We start from the raw sequence: 23,412 nt of genomic DNA on the forward strand, positions 1-23,412 counted from the left end.
ACTGCATTTTTCTGTTATATTAGTGCCCCATAGGCCAGATTTTACCCACACCAAAAGGCAATGTCCAAAGTTGTAACTGGGTCTCTGCGACATCTGGTGGAGCAAGCGCATGCAAAAGAATACTTGTGCTTTGCTCCTTGCTCTATGCTAAAGGCGCCTCTTCTAGGGTAAGAGTATTTTTTGCAATAAACACTCAGAACATAGAGCTGCAGAAAAGAAATGGAGGAGAGAAGGGGAAAGAAGCATCTGAACGGCTAAATTGTGCCAGCAGCGCTGAGAGCGAGAGTCACGGTGAGTCCTGGGCCACTGGGGCCCCATTGCCTCTCTTGTGCGTCCTGGGCCCTCCCTGTCTCTCCCCTGGCCCCCTCTCTTTACCCGCACCGTCTTTCTCCATCTAGCTCTGAGTGGCTGCATGCCTCCCTGTCTTTTCAGTCCTCCCTCTCTGTCCTGTGGCTACTTTTTCTTTCTCTGCATCTCTCCCTGGCTCTGGCTCTGTTTTTTTGTATTCCTCCTGCTCTGTCCTGTAGCCTGTCGGTATTTTGTCTTTCTCTGCCTCTCTTGGTGTGACTCCCTGTGTTACTGAAAAACGTGGTAAAATTGGAAACAACTCTGTAACTCCAATTTAGTATTAAAGAGCAGGCATTCTTTATTCACGGCGCCGGATGCACGGGGATCGCTCCTCCTAACGTGCGTACCTCACGCACCTTTCCCCTACAATTTATAGCTCAAAATTTTACGTAGTCAGACATATTCATTATTGTCCTGTCTACTGATTGGTACAAACTTGCTCTTTCCTTATGTAAATTACTGCGCAGGCTCGGTTGTCCTCTTCTGAGTAGGTGGTGTTACTTGAGTCGGTGGTGGTCCGTGAGTCGGTGGTCGCGATCTTCCCCCTGCCGGAATTACCTTTTGCCGTCTTGGCTCTTAATCTTGCCAGTCTTGGCTAGTTTTCTCAGTCCGCTACACGAAACCGCGTTTTGTCATCCTTTTCTGACAGAAGCACATTGCCTATTGTTCTGTTCACATTAATGATTACCTAGGGACTAAAATGCAGATCAACAGATACACTGATTCGTACGCTCCATGTTCCCATAGTGTAACAACGTCTCTGGTTGATTGATTTCATCGCTTTGGTTACACTTGTTCCTGTTGTTCTGTTTCTTCTTTTTTGGCTTTGTGTGATCCTGTTTTTCTCTGCCTCTCGCTTTTCCCAGCTCCCCGTCCCTCACTTTTAATGCCCGTTATCCTTCACCAACTCACTCTTCCTTGGTTCCCGTCCCCGTTTCTGAATTCCTCCTGCTTTGCCACGTAGCCCGTGACATTTTCTTAATCTCTCTGTCTGCCTCAACGCTCCCCCGCGCTTTTTATTCGTCTTCTCTGCTCTGTACCCTGCTACTGTTCTTGCCTTTCTGAGTTCTTCTCTGTCCAGCTCCCTTTCCCTATTCTTGAATTCTTGCTCTTCCTGCACCCACCGCTGTTCCCTGTGATCTCCATCTCTCTCTGTCCAGCTCCCTATCCCTAGGTTTTAATTCCTGCCTCTGCCCACTGTAGCCTGTCTAGATTTTTCTCTCGGCCCCTCTCTGTCCGGCTCCCTCTCTCTGTGTTCTAATTCCACGTTCTCTGTCACGTAGACCCGTGCTGTTTGTTTGTCCTCATCTCTCTCTGTCCAGCTCCTTGCTGCTATGATTTATTGCCCAATTTCCTCCCTCTCTGTCTTGCTAGCCCATTGCTGTTGGTTTTTCTTCTTTTGTCTCTGTCTGCCTCCCAGTGCCTGATCTTTAATTCCTCCTTCCCCCTAGGCCGCTGTTCCTTTTTTCCATACTACATTGTGTTCTCTTTGGCATCTTTTCCTTATTCCTCGGTTCCCTCCTCGCTGCCCTGTGGCCCGTCCCCATTTTATTGTTGCCTCTCCCTCCCTCTCTCTGGCTTCTTGCCCCTGTTTTTTAAATTCCTCCCTCTCTTCCCTGGTGGCCGTGTGATCTTTAGCCTTTCTCCGTCTCTTTCTGCCCAGCTCTCTGTGTCTATTCGTTAATTCTTTCCTCTCTGCCCTGTAGCCTGTAGCTTGTGTCCTTTCTGGCTTCCCCATGTCCCTATTTTAGAATTGGTTCTCTCTTCTTTCTGTACGCATTGCGATTCCTTTTGCTCTCCGTCTCCCTTTTGGTGTATTTTCTTTTTCCTCTGGCTCCCTGTCCCTAATTGTTAATTCCCTCCCTGCTCATGCTCTGTACCACGTAGCCCCGTGGTTTGTTTTGTGGTGTTCCCTCCCCGGCCCCTTCCCTCCGCCGTTGCCTGTCTCGGCTCCCTGTCCCTGTGGCTTCTTTCTTCCCTCTCTGCCCTGTTCTTGTCGCTTTTCTTGTCTTTCTCCATCTTGCTCTGTCAGCTTTCTGCCCCTAGTCTTCATTCCTCCCTCGCTGTCGTGCTGCCTTCCCCAGGTTCTTTGTGTGTTTCCAGCCTGCTCCACATCGTTCTTTCTTGTCTCTGTCCTGCTCTTCCCTCTTTCTGCTTCCTCTCTTCCCCTCTCTGCTGCTTTTATCTCCACCTCTGACAGGCTCCCTCTCTGTGTTCTAATTCCACGTTCTCTGTCACGTAGACCCGTGCTGTTTGTTTGTCCTCATCTCTCTGTCCAGCTCCTTGCTGCTATGATTTATTGCCCAATTTCCTCCCTCTCTGTCTTGCTAGCCCATTGCTGTTGGTTTTTCTTCGTTTGTCTCTGTCTGCCTCCCAGTGCCTGATCTTTAATTCCTCCTTCCCCCTAGGCCGCTGTTCCTTTTTTCCATACTACATTGTGTTCTCTTTGGCATCTTTTCCTTATTCCTCGGTTCCCTCCTCGCTGCCCTGTGGCCCGTCCCCATTTTATTGTTGCCTCTCCCTCCCTCTCTCTGGCTTCTTACCCCTGTTTTTTAAATTCCTCCCTCTCTTCCCTGGTGGCCGTGAGATCTTTAGCCTTTCTCCGTCTCTTTCTGCCCAGCTCTCTGTGTCTATTCGTTAATTCTTCCCTCTCTGCCCTGTAGCCTGTAGCTTTTGTCCTTTCTGGCTTCCCCATGTCCCTATTTTAGAATTGGTTCTCTCTCTTCTTTCTGTACGCATTGCGATTCCTTTTGCTCTCCATCTCCCTTTTGGTGTATTTTCTTTTTCCTCTGGCTCCCTGTCCCTAATTGTTAATTCTCTCCCTGCTCATGCTCTGTACCACGTTGCCCCGTGGTTCGTTTTGTGGTGTTCCCTTCCCGGCCCCTTCCCTCTGCCGTTGCCTGTCTCGGTTCCCTGTCCCTGTGGCTTCTTTCTTCCCTCTCTGCCCTGTTCTTGTCGCTTTTCTTGTCTTTCTCCATCTTGCTCTGTCAGCTTTCTGCCCCAGTCTTCATTCCTCCCTCGCTGTCGTGCTGCCTGCCCCAGGTTCTTTGTGTGTTTCCAGCCTGCTCCTCATCGTTCTTTCTTGGTCTCTGTCCTGCTCTTCCCACTTTCTGCTGCCTCTCTTCCCCTCTCTGCTGCTTTTATCTCCACCTCTGACAGGCTCCCTCTCTGTGTTCTAATTCCACGGTCTCTGTCACGTAGACCCGTGCTGTTTGTTTGTCCTCATCTCTCTCTGTCCAGCTCCTTGCTGCTATGATTTATTGCCCAATTTCCTCCCTCTCTGTCTTGCTAGCCCATTGCTGTTGGTTTTTCTTCCTTTGTCTCTGTCTGCCTCCCAGTGCCTGATCTTTAATTCCTCCTTCCCCATAGGCCGCTGTTCCTTTTTTCCATACTACATTGTGTTCTCTTTGGCATCTTTTCCTTATTCCTCGGTTCCCTCCTCGCTGCCCTGTGGCCCGTCCCCATTTTATTGTTGCCTCTCCCTCCCTCTCTCTGGCTTCTTGCCCCTGTTTTTTAAATTCCTCCCTCTCTTCCCTGGTGGCCGTGTGATCTTTAGCCTTTCTCCGTCTCTTCCTGCCCAGCTCTCTGTGTCTATTCGTTAATTCTTTCCTCTCTGCCCTGTAGCCTGTAGCTTGTGTCCTTTCTGGCTTCCCCATGTCCCTATTTTAGAATTGGTTCTCTCTTCTTTCTGTACGCATTGCGATTCCTTTTGCTCTCCGTCTCCCTTTTGGTGTATTTTCTTTTTCCTCTGGCTCCCTGTCCCTAATTGTTAATTCCCTCCCTGCTCATGCTCTGTACCACGTAGCCCCGTGGTTTGTTTTGTGGTGTTCCCTCCCCGGCCCCTTCCCTCCGCCGTTGCCTGTCTCGGCTCCCTGTCCCTGTGGCTTCTTTCTTCCCTCTCTGCCCTGTTCTTGTCGCTTTTCTTGTCTTTCTCCATCTTGCTCTGTCAGCTTTCTGCCCCTAGTCTTCATTCCTCCCTCGCTGTCGTGCTGCCTTCCCCAGGTTCTTTGTGTGTTTCCAGCCTGCTCCACATCGTTCTTTCTTGTCTCTGTCCTGCTCTTCCCTCTTTCTGCTTCCTCTCTTCCCCTCTCTGCTGCTTTTATCTCCACCTCTGACAGGCTCCCTCTCTGTGTTCTAATTCCACGTTCTCTGTCACGTAGACCCGTGCTGTTTGTTTGTCCTCATCTCTCTGTCCAGCTCCTTGCTGCTATGATTTATTGCCCAATTTCCTCCCTCTCTGTCTTGCTAGCCCATTGCTGTTGGTTTTTCTTCGTTTGTCTCTGTCTGCCTCCCAGTGCCTGATCTTTAATTCCTCCTTCCCCCTAGGCCGCTGTTCCTTTTTTCCATACTACATTGTGTTCTCTTTGGCATCTTTTCCTTATTCCTCGGTTCCCTCCTCGCTGCCCTGTGGCCCGTCCCCATTTTATTGTTGCCTCTCCCTCCCTCTCTCTGGCTTCTTACCCCTGTTTTTTAAATTCCTCCCTCTCTTCCCTGGTGGCCGTGAGATCTTTAGCCTTTCTCCGTCTCTTTCTGCCCAGCTCTCTGTGTCTATTCGTTAATTCTTCCCTCTCTGCCCTGTAGCCTGTAGCTTTTGTCCTTTCTGGCTTCCCCATGTCCCTATTTTAGAATTGGTTCTCTCTCTTCTTTCTGTACGCATTGCGATTCCTTTTGCTCTCCATCTCCCTTTTGGTGTATTTTCTTTTTCCTCTGGCTCCCTGTCCCTAATTGTTAATTCCCTCCCTGCTCATGCTCTGTACCACGTAGCCCCGTGGTTCGTTTTGTGGTGTTCCCTCCCCGGCCCCTTCCCTCTGTCGTTGGCTGTCTAGGCTCCCTGTCCCTGTGGCTTCTTTCTTCCCTCTCTGCCCTGTTCTTGTCGCTTTTCTTGTCTTTCTCCATCTTGCTCTGTCAGCTTTCTGCCCCTAGTCTTCATTCCTCCCTCGCTGTCGTGCTGCCTGCCCCAGGTTCTTTGTGTGTTTCCAGCCTGCTCCTCATCGTTCTTTCTTGGTCTCTGTCCTGCTCTTCCCACTTTCTGCTGCCTCTCTTCCCCTCTCTCTGCTGCTTTTATCTCCACCTCTGACAGGCTCCCTCTCTGTGTTTTAATTCCACGTTCTCTGTCACGTAGACCCGTGCTGTTTGTTTGTCCTCATCTCTCTCTGTCCAGCTCCTTGCTGCTATGATTTATTGCCCAGTTTCCTCCCTCTCTGTCTTGCTAGCCCATTGCTGTTGGTTTTTCTTCGTTTGTCTCTGTCTGCCTCCCAGTGCCTGATCTTTAATTCCTCCTTCCCCATAGGCCGCTGTTCCTTTTTTCCATACTACATTGTGTTCTCTTTGGCATCTTTTCCTTATTCCTCGGTTCCCTCCTCGCTGCCCTGTGGCCCGTCCCCATTTTATTGTTGCCTCTCCCTCCCTCTCTCTGGCTTCTTGCCCCTGTTTTTTAAATTCCTCCCTCTCTTCCCTGGTGGCCGTGTGATCTTTAGCCTTTCTCCGTCTCTTCCTGCCCAGCTCTCTGTGTCTATTCGTTAATTCTTCCCTCTCTGCCCTGTAGCCTGTAGCTTTTGTCCTTTCTGGCTTCCCCATGTCCCTATTTTAGAATTGGTTCTCTCTTCTTTCTGTACGCATTGCGATTCCTTTTGCTCTCCATCTCCCTTTTGGTGTATTTTCTTTTTCCTCTGGCTCCCTGTCCCTAATTGTTAATTCTCTCCCTGCTCATGCTCTGTACCACGTTGCCCCGTGGTTCGTTTTGTGGTGTTCCCTTCCCGGCCCCTTCCCTCCGCCGTTGCCTGTCTCGGTTCCCTGTCCCTGTGGCTTCTTTCTTCCCTCTCTGCCCTGTTCTTGTCGCTTTTCTTGTCTTTCTCCATCTTGCTCTGTCAGCTTTCTGCCCCAGTCTTCATTCCTCCCTCGCTGTCGTGCTGCCTGCCCCAGGTTCTTTGTGTGTTTCCAGCCTGCTCCTCATCGTTCTTTCTTGGTCTCTGTCCTGCTCTTCCCACTTTCTGCTGCCTCTCTTCCCCTCTCTGCTGCTTTTATCTCCACCTCTGACAGGCTCCCTCTCTGTGTTCTAATTCCACGGTCTCTGTCACGTAGACCCGTGCTGTTTGTTTGTCCTCATCTCTCTCTGTCCAGCTCCTTGCTGCTATGATTTATTGCCCAATTTCCTCCCTCTCTGTCTTGCTAGCCCATTGCTGTTGGTTTTTCTTCCTTTGTCTCTGTCTGCCTCCCAGTGCCTGATCTTTAATTCCTCCTTCCCCATAGGCCGCTGTTCCTTTTTTCCATACTACATTGTGTTCTCTTTGGCATCTTTTCCTTATTCCTCGGTTCCCTCCTCGCTGCCCTGTGGCCCGTCCCCATTTTATTGTTGCCTCTCCCTCCCTCTCTCTGGCTTCTTGCCCCTGTTTTTTAAATTCCTCCCTCTCTTCCCTGGTGGCCGTGTGATCTTTAGCCTTTCTCCGTCTCTTCCTGCCCAGCTCTCTGTGTCTATTCGTTAATTCTTTCCTCTCTGCCCTGTAGCCTGTAGCTTGTGTCCTTTCTGGCTTCCCCATGTCCCTATTTTAGAATTGGTTCTCTCTCTTCTTTCTGTACGCATTGCGATTCCTTTTGCTCTCCGTCTCCCTTTTGGTGTATTTTCTTTTTCCTCTGGCTCCCTGTCCCTAATTGTTAATTCCCTCCCTGCTCATGCTCTGTACCACGTAGCCCCGTGGTTTGTTTTGTGGTGTTCCCTCCCCGGCCCCTTCCCTCCGTCGTTGCCTGTCTCGGCTCCCTGTCCCTGTGGCTTCTTTCTTCCCTCTCTGCCCTGTTCTTGTCGCTTTTCTTGTCTTTCTCCATCTTGCTCTGTCAGCTTTCTGCCCCTAGTCTTCATTCCTCCCTCGCTGTCGTGCTGCCTTCCCCAGGTTCTTTGTGTGTTTCCAGCCTGCTCCACATCGTTCTTTCTTGTCTCTGTCCTGCTCTTCCCTCTTTCTGCTTCCTCTCTTCCCCTCTCTGCTGCTTTTATCTCCACCTCTGACAGGCTCCCTCTCTGTGTTCTAATTCCACGGTCTCTGTCACGTAGACCCGTGCTGTTTGTTTGTCCTCATCTCTCTCTGTCCAGCTCCTTGCTGCTATGATTTATTGCCCAATTTCCTCCCTCTCTGTCTTGCTAGCCCATTGCTGTTGGTTTTTCTTCGTTTGTCTCTGTCTGCCTCCCAGTGCCTGATCTTTAATTCCTCCTTCCCCATAGGCCGCTGTTCCTTTTTTCCATACTACATTGTGTTCTCTTTGGCATCTTTTCCTTATTCCTCGGTTCCCTCCTCGCTGCCCTGTGGCCCGTCCCCATTTTATTGTTGCCTCTCCCTCCCTCTCTCTGGCTTCTTGCCCCTGTTTTTTAAATTCCTCCCTCTCTTCCCTGGTGGCCGTGTGATCTTTAGCCTTTCTCCGTCTCTTCCTGCCCAGCTCTCTGTGTCTATTCGTTAATTCTTCCCTCTCTGCCCTGTAGCCTGTAGCTTTTGTCCTTTCTGGCTTCCCCATGTCCCTATTTTAGAATTGGTTCTCTCTTCTTTCTGTACGCATTGCGATTCCTTTTGCTCTCCATCTCCCTTTTGGTGTATTTTCATTTTCCTCTGGCTCCCTGTCCCTAATTGTTAATTCTCTCCCTGCTCATGCTCTGTACCACGTTGCCCCGTGCTTCGTTTTGTGGTGTTCCCTTCCCGGCCCCTTCCCTCCGCCGTTGCCTGTCTCGGTTCCCTGTCCCTGTGGCTTCTTTCTTCCCTCTCTGCCCTGTTCTTGTCGCTTTTCTTGTCTTTCTCCATCTTGCTCTGTCAGCTTTCTGCCCCAGTCTTCATTCCTCCCTCGCTGTCGTGCTGCCTGCCCCAGGTTCTTTGTGTGTTTCCAGCCTGCTCCTCATCGTTCTTTCTTGGTCTCTGTCCTGCTCTTCCCTCTTTCTGCTGCCTCTCTTCCCCTCTCTGCTGCTTTTATCTCCACCTCTGACAGGCTCCCTCTCTGTGTTCTAATTCCACGTTCTCTGTCACGTAGACCCGTGCTGTTTGTTTGTCCTCATCTCTCTCTGTCCAGCTCCTTGCTGCTATGATTTATTGCCCAGTTTCCTCCCTCTCTGTCTTGCTAGCCCATTGCTGTTGGTTTGTTTTCACTTGTTTCTTCGTTTGTCTCTGTCTGCCTCCCAGTGCCTGATCTTTAATTCCTCCTTCCCCCTAGGCCGCTGTTCCTTTTTTCCATACTACATTGTGTTCTCTTTGGCATCTTTCTCATTCCTCGGTTCCCTCCTCGCTGCCCTGTGGCCCGTCCCCATTTTATTGTTGCCTCTCCCTCCCTCTCTCTGGCTTCTTGCCCCTGTTTTTTAAATTCCTCCCTCTCTTCCCTGGTGGCCGTGTGATCTTTAGCCTTTCTCCGTCTCTTTCTGCCCAGCTCTCTGTGTCTATTCGTTAATTCTTCCCTCTCTGCCCTGTAGCCTGTAGCTATTGTCCTTTCTGGCTTCCCCATGTCCCTATTTTAGAATTGGTTCTCTCTTCTTTCTGTACGCATGGCGATTCCTTTTGCTCTCCATCTCCCTTTTGGTGTATTTTCTTTTTCCTCTGGCTCCCTGTCCCTAATTGTTAATTCTCTCCCTGCTCATGCTCTGTACCACGTTACCCCGTGGTTCGTTTTGTGGTGTTCCCTTCCCGGCCCCTTCCCTCCGCCGTTGCCTGTCTCGGTTCCCTGTCCCTGTGGCTTCTTTCTTCCCTCTCTGCCCTGTTCTTGTCGCTTTTCTTGTCTTTCTCCATCTTGCTCTGTCAGCTTTCTGCCCCAGTCTTCATTCCTCCCTCGCTGTTGTGCTGCCTGCCCCAGGTTCTTTGTGTGTTTCCAGCCTGCTCCTCATCGTTCTTTCTTGGTCTCTGTCCTGCTCTTCCCTCTTTCTGCTGCCTCTCTTCCCCTCTCTGCTGCTTTTATCTCCACCTCTGACAGGCTCCCTTTCTGTGTTCTAATTCCACGTTCTCTGTCACGTAGACCCGTGCTGTTTGTTTGTCCTCATCTCTCTCTGTCCAGCTCCTTGCTGCTATGATTTATTGCCCAATTTCCTCCCTCTCTGTCTTGCTAGCCCATTGCTGTTGGTTTTTCTTCGTTTGTCTCTGTCTGCCTCCCAGTGCCTGATCTTTAATTCCTCCTTCCCCCTAGGCCGCTGTTCCTTTTTTCCATACTACATTGTGTTCTCTTTGGCATCTTTTCCTTATTCCTCGGTTCCCTCCTCGCTGCCCTGTGGCCCGTCCCCATTTTATTGTTGCCTCTCCCTCCCTCTCTCTGGCTTCTTGCCCCTGTTTTTTAAATTCCTCCCTCTCTTCCCTGGTGGCCGTGTGATCTTTAGCCTTTCTCCGTCTCTTTCTGCCCAGCTCTCTGTGTCTATTCGTTAATTCTTCCCTCTCTGCCCTGTAGCCTGTAGCTTTTGTCCTTTCTGGCTTCCCCATGTCCCTATTTTAGAATTGGTTCTCTCTTCTTTCTGTACGCATTGCGATTCCTTTTGCTCTCCATCTCCCTTTTGGTGTATTTTCTTTTTCCTCTGGCTCCCTGTCCCTAATTGTTAATTCTCTCCCTGCTCATGCTCTGTACCACGTTGCCCCGTGCTTCGTTTTGTGGTGTTCCCTTCCCGGCCCCTTCCCTCCGCCGTTGCCTGTCTCGGTTCCCTGTCCCTGTGGCTTCTTTCTTCCCTCTCTGCCCTGTTCTTGTCGCTTTTCTTGTCTTTCTCCATCTTGCTCTGTCAGCTTTCTGCCCCAGTCTTCATTCCTCCCTCGCTGTCGTGCTGCCTGCCCCAGGTTCTTTGTGTGTTTCCAGCCTGCTCCTCATCGTTCTTTCTTGGTCTCTGTCCTGCTCTTCCCTCTTTCTGCTGCCTCTCTTCCCCTCTCTGCTGCTTTTATCTCCACCTCTGACAGGCTCCCTCTCTGTGTTCTAATTCCACGTTCTCTGTCACGTAGACCCGTGCTGTTTGTTTGTCCTCATCTCTCTGTCCAGCTCCTTGCTGCTATGATTTATTGCCCAGTTTCCTCCCTCTCTGTCTTGCTAGCCCATTGCTGTTGGTTTGTTTTCACTTGTTTCTTCGTTTGTCTCTGTCTGCCTCCCAGTGCCTGATCTTTAATTCCTCCTTCCCCCTAGGCCGCTGTTCCTTTTTTCCATACTACATTGTGTTCTCTTTGGCCTCTTTCTCATTCCTCGGTTCCCTCCTCGCTGCCCTGTGGCCCGTCCCCATTTTATTGTTCCCTCTCTCTCCCTCTCTCTGGCTTCTTGCCCCTGTTTTTTAAATTCCTCCCTCTCTTCCCTGGTGGCCGTGTGATCTTTAGCCTTTCTCCGTCTCTTTCTGCCCAGCTCTCTGTGTCTATTCGTTAATTCTTCCCTCTCTGCCCTGTAGCCTGTAGCTATTGTCCTTTCTGGCTTCCCCATGTCCCTATTTTAGAATTGGTTCTCTCTCTTCTTTCTGTACGCATTGCGATTCCTTTTGCTCTCCGTCTCCCTTTTGGTGTATTTTCTTTTTCCTCTGGCTCCCTGTCCCTAATTGTTAATTCCCTCCCTGCTCATGCTCTGTACCACGTAGCCCCGTGGTTTGTTTTGTGGTGTTCCCTCCCCGGCCCCTTCCCTCCGTCGTTGCCTGTCTCGGCTCCCTGTCCCTGTGGCTTCTTTCTTCCCTCTCTGCCCTGTTCTTGTCGCTTTTCTTGTCTTTCTCCATCTTGCTCTGTCAGCTTTCTGCCCCTAGTCTTCATTCCTCCCTCGCTGTCGTGCTGCCTGCCCCAGGTTCTTTGTGTGTTTCCAGCCTGCTCCACATCGTTCTTTCTTGTCTCTGTCCTGCTCTTCCCTCTTTCTGCTTCCTCTCTTCCCCTCTCTGCTGCTTTTATCTCCACCTCTGACAGGCTCCCTCTCTGTGTTCTAATTCCACGTTCTCTGTCACGTAGACCCGTGCTGTTTGTTTGTCCTCATCTCTCTGTCCAACTCCTTGCTGCTATGATTTATTGCCCAATTTCCTCCCTCTCTGTCTTGCTAGCCCATTGCTGTTGGTTTTTCTTCGTTTGTCTCTGTCTGCCTCCCAGTGCCTGATCTTTAATTCCTCCTTCCCCCTAGGCCGCTGTTCCTTTTTTCCATACTACATTGTGTTCTCTTTGGCATCTTTTCCTTATTCCTCGGTTCCCTCCTCGCTGCCCTGTGGCCCGTCCCCATTTTATTGTTGCCTCTCCCTCCCTCTCTCTGGCTTCTTACCCCTGTTTTTTAAATTCCTCCCTCTCTTCCCTGGTGGCCGTGAGATCTTTAGCCTTTCTCCGTCTCTTTCTGCCCAGCTCTCTGTGTCTATTCGTTAATTCTTCCCTCTCTGCCCTGTAGCCTGTAGCTTTTGTCCTTTCTGGCTTCCCCATGTCCCTATTTTAGAATTGGTTCTCTCTTCTTTCTGTACGCATTGCGATTCCTTTTGCTCTCCATCTCCCTTTTGGTGTATTTTCTTTTTCCTCTGGCTCCCTGTCCCTAATTGTTAATTCCCTCCCTGCTCATGCTCTGTACCACGTTGCCCCGTGGTTCGTTTTGTGGTGTTCCCTTCCCGGCCCCTTCCCTCCGCCGTTGCCTGTCTCGGTTCCCTGTCCCTGTGGCTTCTTTCTTCCCTCTCTGCCCTGTTCTTGTCGCTTTTCTTGTCTTTCTCCATCTTGCTCTGTCAGCTTTCTGCCCCAGTCTTCATTCCTCCCTCGCTGTCGTGCTGCCTGCCCCAGGTTCTTTGTGTGTTTCCAGCCTGCTCCTCATCGTTCTTTCTTGGTCTCTGTCCTGCTCTTCCCTCTTTCTGCTGCCTCTCTTCCCCTCTCTGCTGCTTTTATCTCCACCTCTGACAGGCTCCCTCTCTGTGTTCTAATTCCACGGTCTCTGTCACGTAGACCCGTGCTGTTTGTTTGTCCTCATCTCTCTCTGTCCAGCTCCTTGCTGCTATGATTTATTGCCCAGTTTCCTCCCTCTCTGTCTTGCTAGCCCATTGCTGTTGGTTTGTTCTCACTTGTTTCTTCGTTTGTCTCTGTCTGCCTCCCAGTGCCTGATCTTTAATTCCTCCTTCCCCCTAGGCCGCTGTTCCTTTTTTCCATACTACATTGTGTTCTCTTTGGCCTCTTTCTCATTCCTCGGTTCCCTCCTCGCTGCCCTGTGGCCCGTCCCCATTTTATTGTTCCCTCTCTCTCCCTCTCTCTGGCTTCTTGCCCCTGTTTTTTAAATTCCTCCCTCTCTTCCCTGGTGGCCGTGTGATCTTTAGCCTTTCTCCGTCTCTTTCTGCCCAGCTCTCTGTGTCTATTCGTTAATTCTTCCCTCTCTGCCCTGTAGCCTGTAGCTATTGTCCTTTCTGGCTTCCCCATGTCCCTATTTTAGAATTGGTTCTCTCTCTTCTTTCTGTACGCATTGCGATTCCTTTTGCTCTCCGTCTCCCTTTTGGTGTATTTTCTTTTTCCTCTGGCTCCCTGTCCCTAATTGTTAATTCCCTCCCTGCTCATGCTCTGTACCACGTAGCCCCGTGGTTTGTTTTGTGGTGTTCCCTCCCCGGCCCCTTCCCTCCGTCGTTGCCTGTCTCGGCTCCCTGTCCCTGTGGCTTCTTTCTTCCCTCTCTGCCCTGTTCTTGTCGCTTTTCTTGTCTTTCTCCATCTTGCTCTGTCAGCTTTCTGCCCCTAGTCTTCATTCCTCCCTCGCTGTCGTGCTGCCTGCCCCAGGTTCTTTGTGTGTTTCCAGCCTGCTCCACATCGTTCTTTCTTGTCTCTGTCCTGCTCTTCCCTCTTTCTGCTTCCTCTCTTCCCCTCTCTGCTGCTTTTATCTCCACCTCTGACAGGCTCCCTCTCTGTGTTCTAATTCCACGTTCTCTGTCACGTAGACCCGTGCTGTTTGTTTGTCCTCATCTCTCTGTCCAACTCCTTGCTGCTATGATTTATTGCCCAATTTCCTCCCTCTCTGTCTTGCTAGCCCATTGCTGTTGGTTTTTCTTCGTTTGTCTCTGTCTGCCTCCCAGTGCCTGATCTTTAATTCCTCCTTCCCCCTAGGCCGCTGTTCCTTTTTTCCATACTACATTGTGTTCTCTTTGGCATCTTTTCCTTATTCCTCGGTTCCCTCCTCGCTGCCCTGTGGCCCGTCCCCATTTTATTGTTGCCTCTCCCTCCCTCTCTCTGGCTTCTTACCCCTGTTTTTTAAATTCCTCCCTCTCTTCCCTGGTGGCCGTGAGATCTTTAGCCTTTCTCCGTCTCTTTCTGCCCAGCTCTCTGTGTCTATTCGTTAATTCTTCCCTCTCTGCCCTGTAGCCTGTAGCTTTTGTCCTTTCTGGCTTCCCCATGTCCCTATTTTAGAATTGGTTCTCTCTTCTTTCTGTACGCATTGCGATTCCTTTTGCTCTCCATCTCCCTTTTGGTGTATTTTCTTTTTCCTCTGGCTCCCTGTCCCTAATTGTTAATTCCCTCCCTGCTCATGCTCTGTACCACGTTGCCCCGTGGTTCGTTTTGTGGTGTTCCCTTCCCGGCCCCTTCCCTCCGCCGTTGCCTGTCTCGGTTCCCTGTCCCTGTGGCTTCTTTCTTCCCTCTCTGCCCTGTTCTTGTCGCTTTTCTTGTCTTTCTCCATCTTGCTCTGTCAGCTTTCTGCCCCAGTCTTCATTCCTCCCTCGCTGTCGTGCTGCCTGCCCCAGGTTCTTTGTGTGTTTCCAGCCTGCTCCTCATCGTTCTTTCTTGGTCTCTGTCCTGCTCTTCCCTCTTTCTGCTGCCTCTCTTCCCCTCTCTGCTGCTTTTATCTCCACCTCTGACAGGCTCCCTCTCTGTGTTCTAATTCCACGGTCTCTGTCACGTAGACCCGTGCTGTTTGTTTGTCCTCATCTCTCTCTGTCCAGCTCCTTGCTGCTATGATTTATTGCCCAGTTTCCTCCCTCTCTGTCTTGCTAGCCCATTGCTGTTGGTTTGTTTTCACTTGTTTCTTCGTTTGTCTCTGTCTGCCTCCCAGTGCCTGATCTTTAATTCCTCCTTCCCCCTAGGCCGCTGTTCCTTTTTTCCATACTACATTGTGTTCTCTTTGGCCTCTTTCTCATTCCTCGGTTCCCTCCTCGCTGCCCTGTGGCCCGTCCCCATTTTATTGTTCCCTCTCTCTCCCTCTCTCTGGCTTCTTGCCCCTGTTTTTTAAATTCCTCCCTCTCTTCCCTGGTGGCCGTGTGATCTTTAGCCTTTCTCCGTCTCTTTCTGCCCAGCTCTCTGTGTCTATTCGTTAATTCTTCCCTCTCTGCCCTGTAGCCTGTAGCTATTGTCCTTTCTGGCTTCCCCATGTCCCTATTTTAGAATTGGTTCTCTCTTCTTTCTGTACGCATTGCGATTCCTTTTGCTCTCCATCTCCCTTTTGGTGTATTTTCTTTTTCCTCTGGCTCCCTGTCCCTAATTGTTAATTCCCTCCCTGCTCATGCTCTGTACCACGTAGCCCCGTGGTTTGTTTTGTGGTGTTCCCTCCCCGGCCCCTTCCCTCCGTCGTTGCCTGTCTCGGCTCCCTGTCCCTGTGGCTTCTTTCTTCCCTCTCTGCCCTGTTCTTGTCGCTTTTCTTGTCTTTCTCCATCTTGCTCTGTCAGCTTTCTGCCCCTAGTCTTCATTCCTCCCTCGCTGTCGTGCTGCCTGCCCCAGGTTCTTTGTGTGTTTCCAGCCTGCTCCACATCGTTCTTTCTTGTCTCTGTCCTGCTCTTCCCTCTTTCTGCTTCCTCTCTTCCCCTCTCTGCTGCTTTTATCTCCACCTCTGACAGGCTCCCTCTCTGTGTTCTAATTCCACGTTCTCTGTCACGTAGACCCGTGCTGTTTGTTTGTCCTCATCTCTCTGTCCAGCTCCTTGCTGCTATGATTTATTGCCCAATTTCCTCCCTCTCTGTCTTGCTAGCCCATTGCTGTTGGTTTTTCTTCGTTTGTCTCTGTCTGCCTCCCAGTGCCTGATCTTTAATTCCTCCTTCCCCCTAGGCCGCTGTTCCTTTTTTCCATACTACATTGTGTTCTCTTTGGCATCTTTTCCTTATTCCTCGGTTCCCTCCTCGCTGCCCTGTGGCCCGTCCCCATTTTATTGTTGCCTCTCCCTCCCTCTCTCTGGCTTCTTACCCCTGTTTTTTAAATTCCTCCCTCTCTTCCCTGGTGGCCGTGTGATCTTTAGCCTTTCTCCGTCTCTTTCTGCCCAGCTCTCTGTGTCTATTCGTTAATTCTTCCCTCTCTGCCCTGTAGCCTGTAGCTTTTGTCCTTTCTGGCTTCCCCATGTCCCTATTTTAGAATTGGTTCTCTCTTCTTTCTGTACGCATTGCGATTCCTTTTGCTCTCCATCTCCCTTTTGGTGTATTTTCTTTTTCCTCTGGCTCCCTGTCCCTAATTGTTAATTCTCTCCCTGCTCATGCTCTGTACCACGTTGCCCCGTGCTTCGTTTTGTGGCGTTCCCTTCCCGGCCCCTTCCCTCCGCCGTTGCCTGTCTCGGTTCCCTGTCCCTGTGGCTTCTTTCTTCCCTCTCTGCCCTGTTCTTGTCGCTTTTCTTGTCTTTCTCCATCTTGCTCTGTCAGCTTTCTGCACCAGTCTTCATTCCTCCCTCGCTGTCGTGCTGCCTGCCCCAGGTTCTTTGTGTGTTTCCAGCCTGCTCCTCATCGTTCTTTCTTGGTCTCTGTCCTGCTCTTCCCTCTTTCTGCTGCCTCTCTTCCCCTCTCTGCTGCTTTTATCTCCACCTCTGACAGGCTCCCTCTCTGTGTTCTAATTCCACGTTCTCTGTCACGTAGACCCGTGCTGTTTGTTTGTCCTCATCTCTCTCTGTCCAGCTCCTTGCTGCTATGATTTATTGCCCAGTTTCCTCCCTCTCTGTCTTGCTAGCCCATTGCTGTTGGTTTGTTTTCACTTGTTTCTTCGTTTGTCTCTGTCTGCCTCCCAGTGCCTGATCTTTAATTCCTCCTTCCCCCTAGGCCGCTGTTCCTTTTTTCCATACTACATTGTGTTCTCTTTGGCCTCTTTCTCATTCCTCGGTTCCCTCCTCGCTGCCCTGTGGCCCGTCCCCATTTTATTGTTCCCTCTCTCTCCCTCTCTCTGGCTTCTTGCCCCTGTTTTTTAAATTCCTCCCTCTCTTCCCTGGTGGCCGTGTGATCTTTAGCCTTTCTCCGTCTCTTTCTGCCCAGCTCTCTGTGTCTATTCGTTAATTCTTCCCTCTCTGCCCTGTAGCCTGTAGCTATTGTCCTTTCTGGCTTCCCCATGTCCCTATTTTAGAATTGGTTCTCTCTTCTTTCTGTACGCATTGCGATTCCTTTTGCTCTCCATCTCCCTTTTGGTGTATTTTCTTTTTCCTCTGGCTCCCTGTCCCTAATTGTTAATTCCCTCCCTGCTCATGCTCTGTACCACGTAGCCCCGTGGTTTGTTTTGTGGTGTTCCCTCCCCGGCCCCTTCCCTCCGTCGTTGCCTGTCTCGGCTCCCTGTCCCTGTGGCTTCTTTCTTCCCTCTCTGCCCTGTTCTTGTCGCTTTTCTTGTCTTTCTCCATCTTGCTCTGTCAGCTTTCTGCCCCTAGTCTTCATTCCTCCCTCGCTGTCGTGCTGCCTGCCCCAGGTTCTTTGTGTGTTTCCAGCCTGCTCCACATCGTTCTTTCTTGTCTCTGTCCTGCTCTTCCCTCTTTCTGCTTCCTCTCTTCCCCTCTCTGCTGCTTTTATCTCCACCTCTGACAGGCTCCCTCTCTGTGTTCTAATTCCACGTTCTCTGTCACGTAGACCCGTGCTGTTTGTTTGTCCTCATCTCTCTGTCCAGCTCCTTGCTGCTATGATTTATTGCCCAATTTCCTCCCTCTCTGTCTTGCTAGCCCATTGCTGTTGGTTTTTCTTCGTTTGTCTCTGTCTGCCTCCCAGTGCCTGATCTTTAATTCCTCCTTCCCCCTAGGCCGCTGTTCCTTTTTTCCATACTACATTGTGTTCTCTTTGGCATCTTTTCCTTATTCCTCGGTTCCCTCCTCGCTGCCCTGTGGCCCGTCCCCATTTTATTGTTGCCTCTCCCTCCCTCTCTCTGGCTTCTTACCCCTGTTTTTTAAATTCCTCCCTCTCTTCCCTGGTGGCCGTGTGATCTTTAGCCTTTCTCCGTCTCTTTCTGCCCAGCTCTCTGTGTCTATTCGTTAATTCTTCCCTCTCTGCCCTGTAGCCTGTAGCTTTTGTCCTTTCTGGCTTCCCCATGTCCCTATTTTAGAATTGGTTCTCTCTTCTTTCTGTACGCATTGCGATTCCTTTTGCTCTCCATCTCCCTTTTGGTGTATTTTCTTTTTCCTCTGGCTCCCTGTCCCTAATTGTTAATTCTCTCCCTGCTCATGCTCTGTACCACGTTGCCCCGTGCTTCGTTTTGTGGTGTTCCCTTCCCGGCCCCTTCCCTCCGCCGTTGCCTGTCTCGGTTCCCTGTCCCTGTGGCTTCTTTCTTCCCTCTCTGCCCTGTTCTTGTCGCTTTTCTTGTCTTTCTCCATCTTGCTCTGTCAGCTTTCTGCACCAGTCTTCATTCCTCCCTCGCTGTCGTGCTGCCTGCCCCAGGTTCTTTGTGTGTTTCCAGCCTGCTCCTCATCGTTCTTTCTTGGTCTCTGTCCTGCTCTTCCCTCTTTCTGCTGCCTCTCTTCCCCTCTCTGCTGCTTTTATCTCCACCTCTGACAGGCTCCCTCTCTGTGTTCTAATTCCACGTTCTCTGTCACGTAGACCCGTGCTGTTTGTTTGTCCTCATCTCTCTCTGTCCAGCTCCTTGCTGCTATGATTTATTGCCCAGTTTCCTCCCTCTCTGTCTTGCTAGCCCATTGCTGTTGGTTTGTTTTCACTTGTTTCTTCGTTTGTCTCTGTCTGCCTCCCAGTGCCTGATCTTTAATTCCTCCTTCCCCCTAGGCCGCTGTTCCTTTTTTCCATACTACATTGTGTTCTCTTTGGCCTCTTTCTCATTCCTCGGTTCCCTCCTCGCTGCCCTGTGGCCCGTCCCCATTTTATTGTTCCCTCTCTCTCCCTCTCTCTGGCTTCTTGCCCCTGTTTTTTAAATTCCTCCCTCTCTTCCCTGGTGGCCGTGTGATCTTTAGCCTTTCTCCGTCTCTTTCTGCCCAGCTCTCTGTGTCTATTCGTTAATTCTTCCCTCTCTGCCCTGTAGCCTGTAGCTATTGTCCTTTCTGGCTTCCCCATGTCCCTATTTTAGAATTGGTTCTCTCTTCTTTCTGTACGCATTGCGATTCCTTTTGCTCTCCATCTCCCTTTTGGTGTATTTTCTTTTTCCTCTGGCTCCCTGTCCCTAATTGTTAATTCCCTCCCTGCTCATGCTCTGTACCACGTAGCCCCGTGGTTTGTTTTGTGGTGTTCCCTCCCCGGCCCCTTCCCTCCGTCGTTGCCTGTCTCGGCTCCCTGTCCCTGTGGCTTCTTTCTTCCCTCTCTGCCCTGTTCTTGTCGCTTTTCTTGTCTTTCTCCATCTTGCTCTGTCAGCTTTCTGCCCCTAGTCTTCATTCCTCCCTCGCTGTCGTGCTGCCTGCCCCAGGTTCTTTGTGTGTTTCCAGCCTGCTCCACATCGTTCTTTCTTGTCTCTGTCCTGCTCTTCCCTCTTTCTGCTTCCTCTCTTCCCCTCTCTGCTGCTTTTATCTCCACCTCTGACAGGCTCCCTCTCTGTGTTCTAATTCCACGTTCTCTGTCACGTAGACCCGTGCTGTTTGTTTGTCCTCATCTCTCTGTCCAGCTCCTTGCTGCTATGATTTATTGCCCAATTTCCTCCCTCTCTGTCTTGCTAGCCCATTGCTGTTGGTTTTTCTTCGTTTGTCTCTGTCTGCCTCCCAGTGCCTGATCTTTAATTCCTCCTTCCCCCTAGGCCGCTGTTCCTTTTTTCCATACTACATTGTGTTCTCTTTGGCATCTTTTCCTTATTCCTCGGTTCCCTCCTCGCTGCCCTGTGGCCCGTCCCCATTTTATTGTTGCCTCTCCCTCCCTCTCTCTGGCTTCTTACCCCTGTTTTTTAAATTCCTCCCTCTCTTCCCTGGTGGCCGTGTGATCTTTAGCCTTTCTCCGTCTCTTTCTGCCCAGCTCTCTGTGTCTATTCGTTAATTCTTCCCTCTCTGCCCTGTAGCCTGTAGCTTTTGTCCTTTCTGGCTTCCCCATGTCCCTATTTTAGAATTGGTTCTCTCTTCTTTCTGTACGCATTGCGATTCCTTTTGCTCTCCATCTCCCTTTTGGTGTATTTTCTTTTTCCTCTGGCTCCCTGTCCCTAATTGTTAATTCTCTCCCTGCTCATGCTCTGTACCACGTTGCCCCGTGCTTCGTTTTGTGGTGTTCCCTTCCCGGCCCCTTCCCTCCGCCGTTGCCTGTCTCGGTTCCCTGTCCCTGTGGCTTCTTTCTTCCCTCTCTGCCCTGTTCTTGTCGCTTTTCTTGTCTTTCTCCATCTTGCTCTGTCAGCTTTCTGCCCCAGTCTTCATTCCTCCCTCGCTGTCGTGCTGCCTGCCCCAGGTTCTTTGTGTGTTTCCAGCCTGCTCCTCATCGTTCTTTCTTGGTCTCTGTCCTGCTCTTCCCTCTTTCTGCTGCCTCTCTTCCCCTCTCTGCTGCTTTTATCTCCACCTCTGACAGGCTCCCTCTCTGTGTTCTAATTCCACGGTCTCTGTCACGTAGACCCGTGCTGTTTGTTTGTCCTCATCTCTCTCTGTCCAGCTCCTTGCTGCTATGATTTATTGCCCAATTTCCTCCCTCTCTGTCTTGCTAGCCCATTGCTGTTGGTTTGTTTTCACTTGTTTCTTCGTTTGTCTCTGTCTGCCTCCCAGTGCCTGATCTTTAATTCCTCCTTCCCCCTAGGCCGCTGTTCCTTTTTTCCATACTACATTGTGTTCTCTTTGGCCTCTTTCTCATTCCTCGGTTCCCTCCTCGCTGCCCTGTGGACCGTCCCCATTTTATTGTTGCCTCTCCCTCCCTCTCTCTGGCTTCTTGCCCCTGTTTTTTAAATTCCTCCCTCTCTTCCCTGGTGGCCGTGTGATCTTTAGCCTTTCTCCGTCTCTTCCTGCCCAGCTCTCTGTGTCTATTCGTTAATTCTTTCCTCTCTGCCCTGTAGCCTGTAGCTTGTGTCCTTTCTGGCTTCCCCATGTCCCTATTTTAGAATTGGTTCTCTCTCTTCTTTCTGTACGCATTGCGATTCCTGTTGCTCTCCGTCTCCCTTTTGGTGTATTTTCTTTTTCCTCTGGCTCCCTGTCCCTAATTGTTAATTCCCTCCCTGCTCATGCTCTGTACCACGTAGCCCCGTGGTTTGTTTTGTGGTGTTCCCTCCCCGGCCCCTTCCCTCCGTCGTTGCCTGTCTCGGCTCCCTGTCCCTGTGGCTTCTTTCTTCCCTCTCTGCCCTGTTCTTGTCGCTTTTCTTGTCTTTCTCCATCTTGCTCTGTCAGCTTTCTGCCCCTAGTCTTCATTCCTCCCTCGCTGTCGTGCTGCCTTCCCCAGGTTCTTTGTGTGTTTCCAGCCTGCTCCACATCGTTCTTTCTTGTCTCTGTCCTGCTCTTCCCTCTTTCTGCTTCCTCTCTTCCCCTCTCTGCTGCTTTTATCTCCACCTCTGACAGGCTCCCTCTCTGTGTTCTAATTCCACGTTCTCTGTCACGTAGACCCGTGCTGTTTGTTTGTCCTCATCTCTCTGTCCAACTCCTTGCTGCTATGATTTATTGCCCAATTTCCTCCCTCTCTGTCTTGCTAGCCCATTGCTGTTGGTTTTTCTTCGTTTGTCTCTGTCTGCCTCCCAGTGCCTGATCTTTAATTCCTCCTTCCCCCTAGGCCGCTGTTCCTTTTTTCCATACTACATTGTGTTCTCTTTGGCATCTTTTCCTTATTCCTCGGTTCCCTCCTCGCTGCCCTGTGGCCCGTCCCCATTTTATTGTTGCCTCTCCCTCCCTCTCTCTGGCTTCTTACCCCTGTTTTTTAAATTCCTCCCTCTCTTCCCTGGTGGCCGTGAGATCTTTAGCCTTTCTCCGTCTCTTTCTGCCCAGCTCTCTGTGTCTATTCGTTAATTCTTCCCTCTCTGCCCTGTAGCCTGTAGCTTTTGTCCTTTCTGGCTTCCCCATGTCCCTATTTTAGAATTGGTTCTCTCTTCTTTCTGTACGCATTGCGATTCCTTTTGCTCTCCATCTCCCTTTTGGTGTATTTTCTTTTTCCTCTGGCTCCCTGTCCCTAATTGTTAATTCCCTCCCTGCTCATGCTCTGTACCACGTTGCCCCGTGGTTCGTTTTGTGGTGTTCCCTTCCCGGCCCCTTCCCTCCGCCGTTGCCTGTCTCGGTTCCCTGTCCCTGTGGCTTCTTTCTTCCCTCTCTGCCCTGTTCTTGTCGCTTTTCTTGTCTTTCTCCATCTTGCTCTGTCAGCTTTCTGCACCAGTCTTCATTCCTCCCTCGCTGTCGTGCTGCCTGCCCCAGGTTCTTTGTGTGTTTCCAGCCTGCTCCTCATCGTTCTTTCTTGGTCTCTGTCCTGCTCTTCCCTCTTTCTGCTGCCTCTCTTCCCCTCTCTGCTGCTTTTATCTCCACCTCTGACAGGCTCCCTCTCTGTGTTCTAATTCCACGTTCTCTGTCACGTAGACCCGTGCTGTTTGTTTGTCCTCATCTCTCTCTGTCCAGCTCCTTGCTGCTATGATTTATTGCCCAGTTTCCTCCCTCTCTGTCTTGCTAGCCCATTGCTGTTGGTTTGTTTTCACTTGTTTCTTCGTTTGTCTCTGTCTGCCTCCCAGTGCCTGATCTTTAATTCCTCCTTCCCCCTAGGCCGCTGTTCCTTTTTTCCATACTACATTGTGTTCTCTTTGGCCTCTTTCTCATTCCTCGGTTCCCTCCTCGCTGCCCTGTGGCCCGTCCCCATTTTATTGTTCCCTCTCTCTCCCTCTCTCTGGCTTCTTGCCCCTGTTTTTTAAATTCCTCCCTCTCTTCCCTGGTGGCCGTGTGATCTTTAGCCTTTCTCCGTCTCTTTCTGCCCAGCTCTCTGTGTCTATTCGTTAATTCTTCCCTCTCTGCCCTGTAGCCTGTAGCTATTGTCCTTTCTGGCTTCCCCATGTCCCTATTTTAGAATTGGTTCTCTCTTCTTTCTGTACGCATTGCGATTCCTTTTGCTCTCCATCTCCCTTTTGGTGTATTTTCTTTTTCCTCTGGCTCCCTGTCCCTAATTGTTAATTCCCTCCCTGCTCATGCTCTGTACCACGTAGCCCCGTGGTTTGTTTTGTGGTGTTCCCTCCCCGGCCCCTTCCCTCCGTCGTTGCCTGTCTCGGCTCCCTGTCCCTGTGGCTTCTTTCTTCCCTCTCTGCCCTGTTCTTGTCGCTTTTCTTGTCTTTCTCCATCTTGCTCTGTCAGCTTTCTGCCCCTAGTCTTCATTCCTCCCTCGCTGTCGTGCTGCCTTCCCCAGGTTCTTTGTGTGTTTCCAGCCTGCTCCACATCGTTCTTTCTTGTCTCTGTCCTGCTCTTCCCTCTTTCTGCTTCCTCTCTTCCCCTCTCTGCTGCTTTTATCTCCACCTCTGACAGGCTCCCTCTCTGTGTTCTAATTCCACGTTCTCTGTCACGTAGACCCGTGCTGTTTGTTTGTCCTCATCTCTCTGTCCAGCTCCTTGCTGCTATGATTTATTGCCCAATTTCCTCCCTCTCTGTCTTGCTAGCCCATTGCTGTTGGTTTTTCTTCGTTTGTCTCTGTCTGCCTCCCAGTGCCTGATCTTTAATTCCTCCTTCCCCCTAGGCCGCTGTTCCTTTTTTCCATACTACATTGTGTTCTCTTTGGCCTCTTTCTCATTCCTCGGTTCCCTCCTCGCTGCCCTGTGGCCCGTCCCCATTTTATTGTTCCCTCTCTCTCCCTCTCTCTGGCTTCTTGCCCCTGTTTTTTAAATTCCTCCCTCTCTTCCCTGGTGGCCGTGTGATCTTTAGCCTTTCTCCGTCTCTTTCTGCCCAGCTCTCTGTGTCTATTCGTTAATTCTTCCCTCTCTGCCCTGTAGCCTGTAGCTATTGTCCTTTCTGGCTTCCCCATGTCCCTATTTTAGAATTGGTTCTCTCTCTTCTTTCTGTACGCATTGCGATTCCTTTTGCTCTCCGTCTCCCTTTTGGTGTATTTTCTTTTTCCTCTGGCTCCCTGTCCCTAATTGTTAATTCCCTCCCTGCTCATGCTCTGTACCACGTAGCCCC

The 23,412-nt window shown here is 50.6% G+C and overlaps 1 long non-coding RNA gene across 2 annotated transcripts in view; it reads left to right on the forward strand.

Annotated features, from left to right (window-relative positions):
- Window positions 1–221: 221 nt before the first annotated feature.
- Window positions 222–23,412, forward strand: part of LOC135311198 (uncharacterized) — a 57,292-nt gene continuing 34,101 nt past the window's right edge. For both annotated transcript variants that reach the window (XR_010370996.1, XR_010370997.1), the window contains exon 1: window positions 222–291. This is a non-coding gene — a long non-coding RNA (uncharacterized LOC135311198). The remainder of the gene's footprint in view (window positions 292–23,412) is intronic.

The sequence above is a fragment of the Phalacrocorax carbo genome, unplaced genomic scaffold (assembly GCF_963921805.1).
Source record: "Phalacrocorax carbo unplaced genomic scaffold, bPhaCar2.1 SCAFFOLD_63, whole genome shotgun sequence".
Classification (NCBI taxonomy): domain Eukaryota; kingdom Metazoa; phylum Chordata; class Aves; order Suliformes; family Phalacrocoracidae; genus Phalacrocorax; species Phalacrocorax carbo.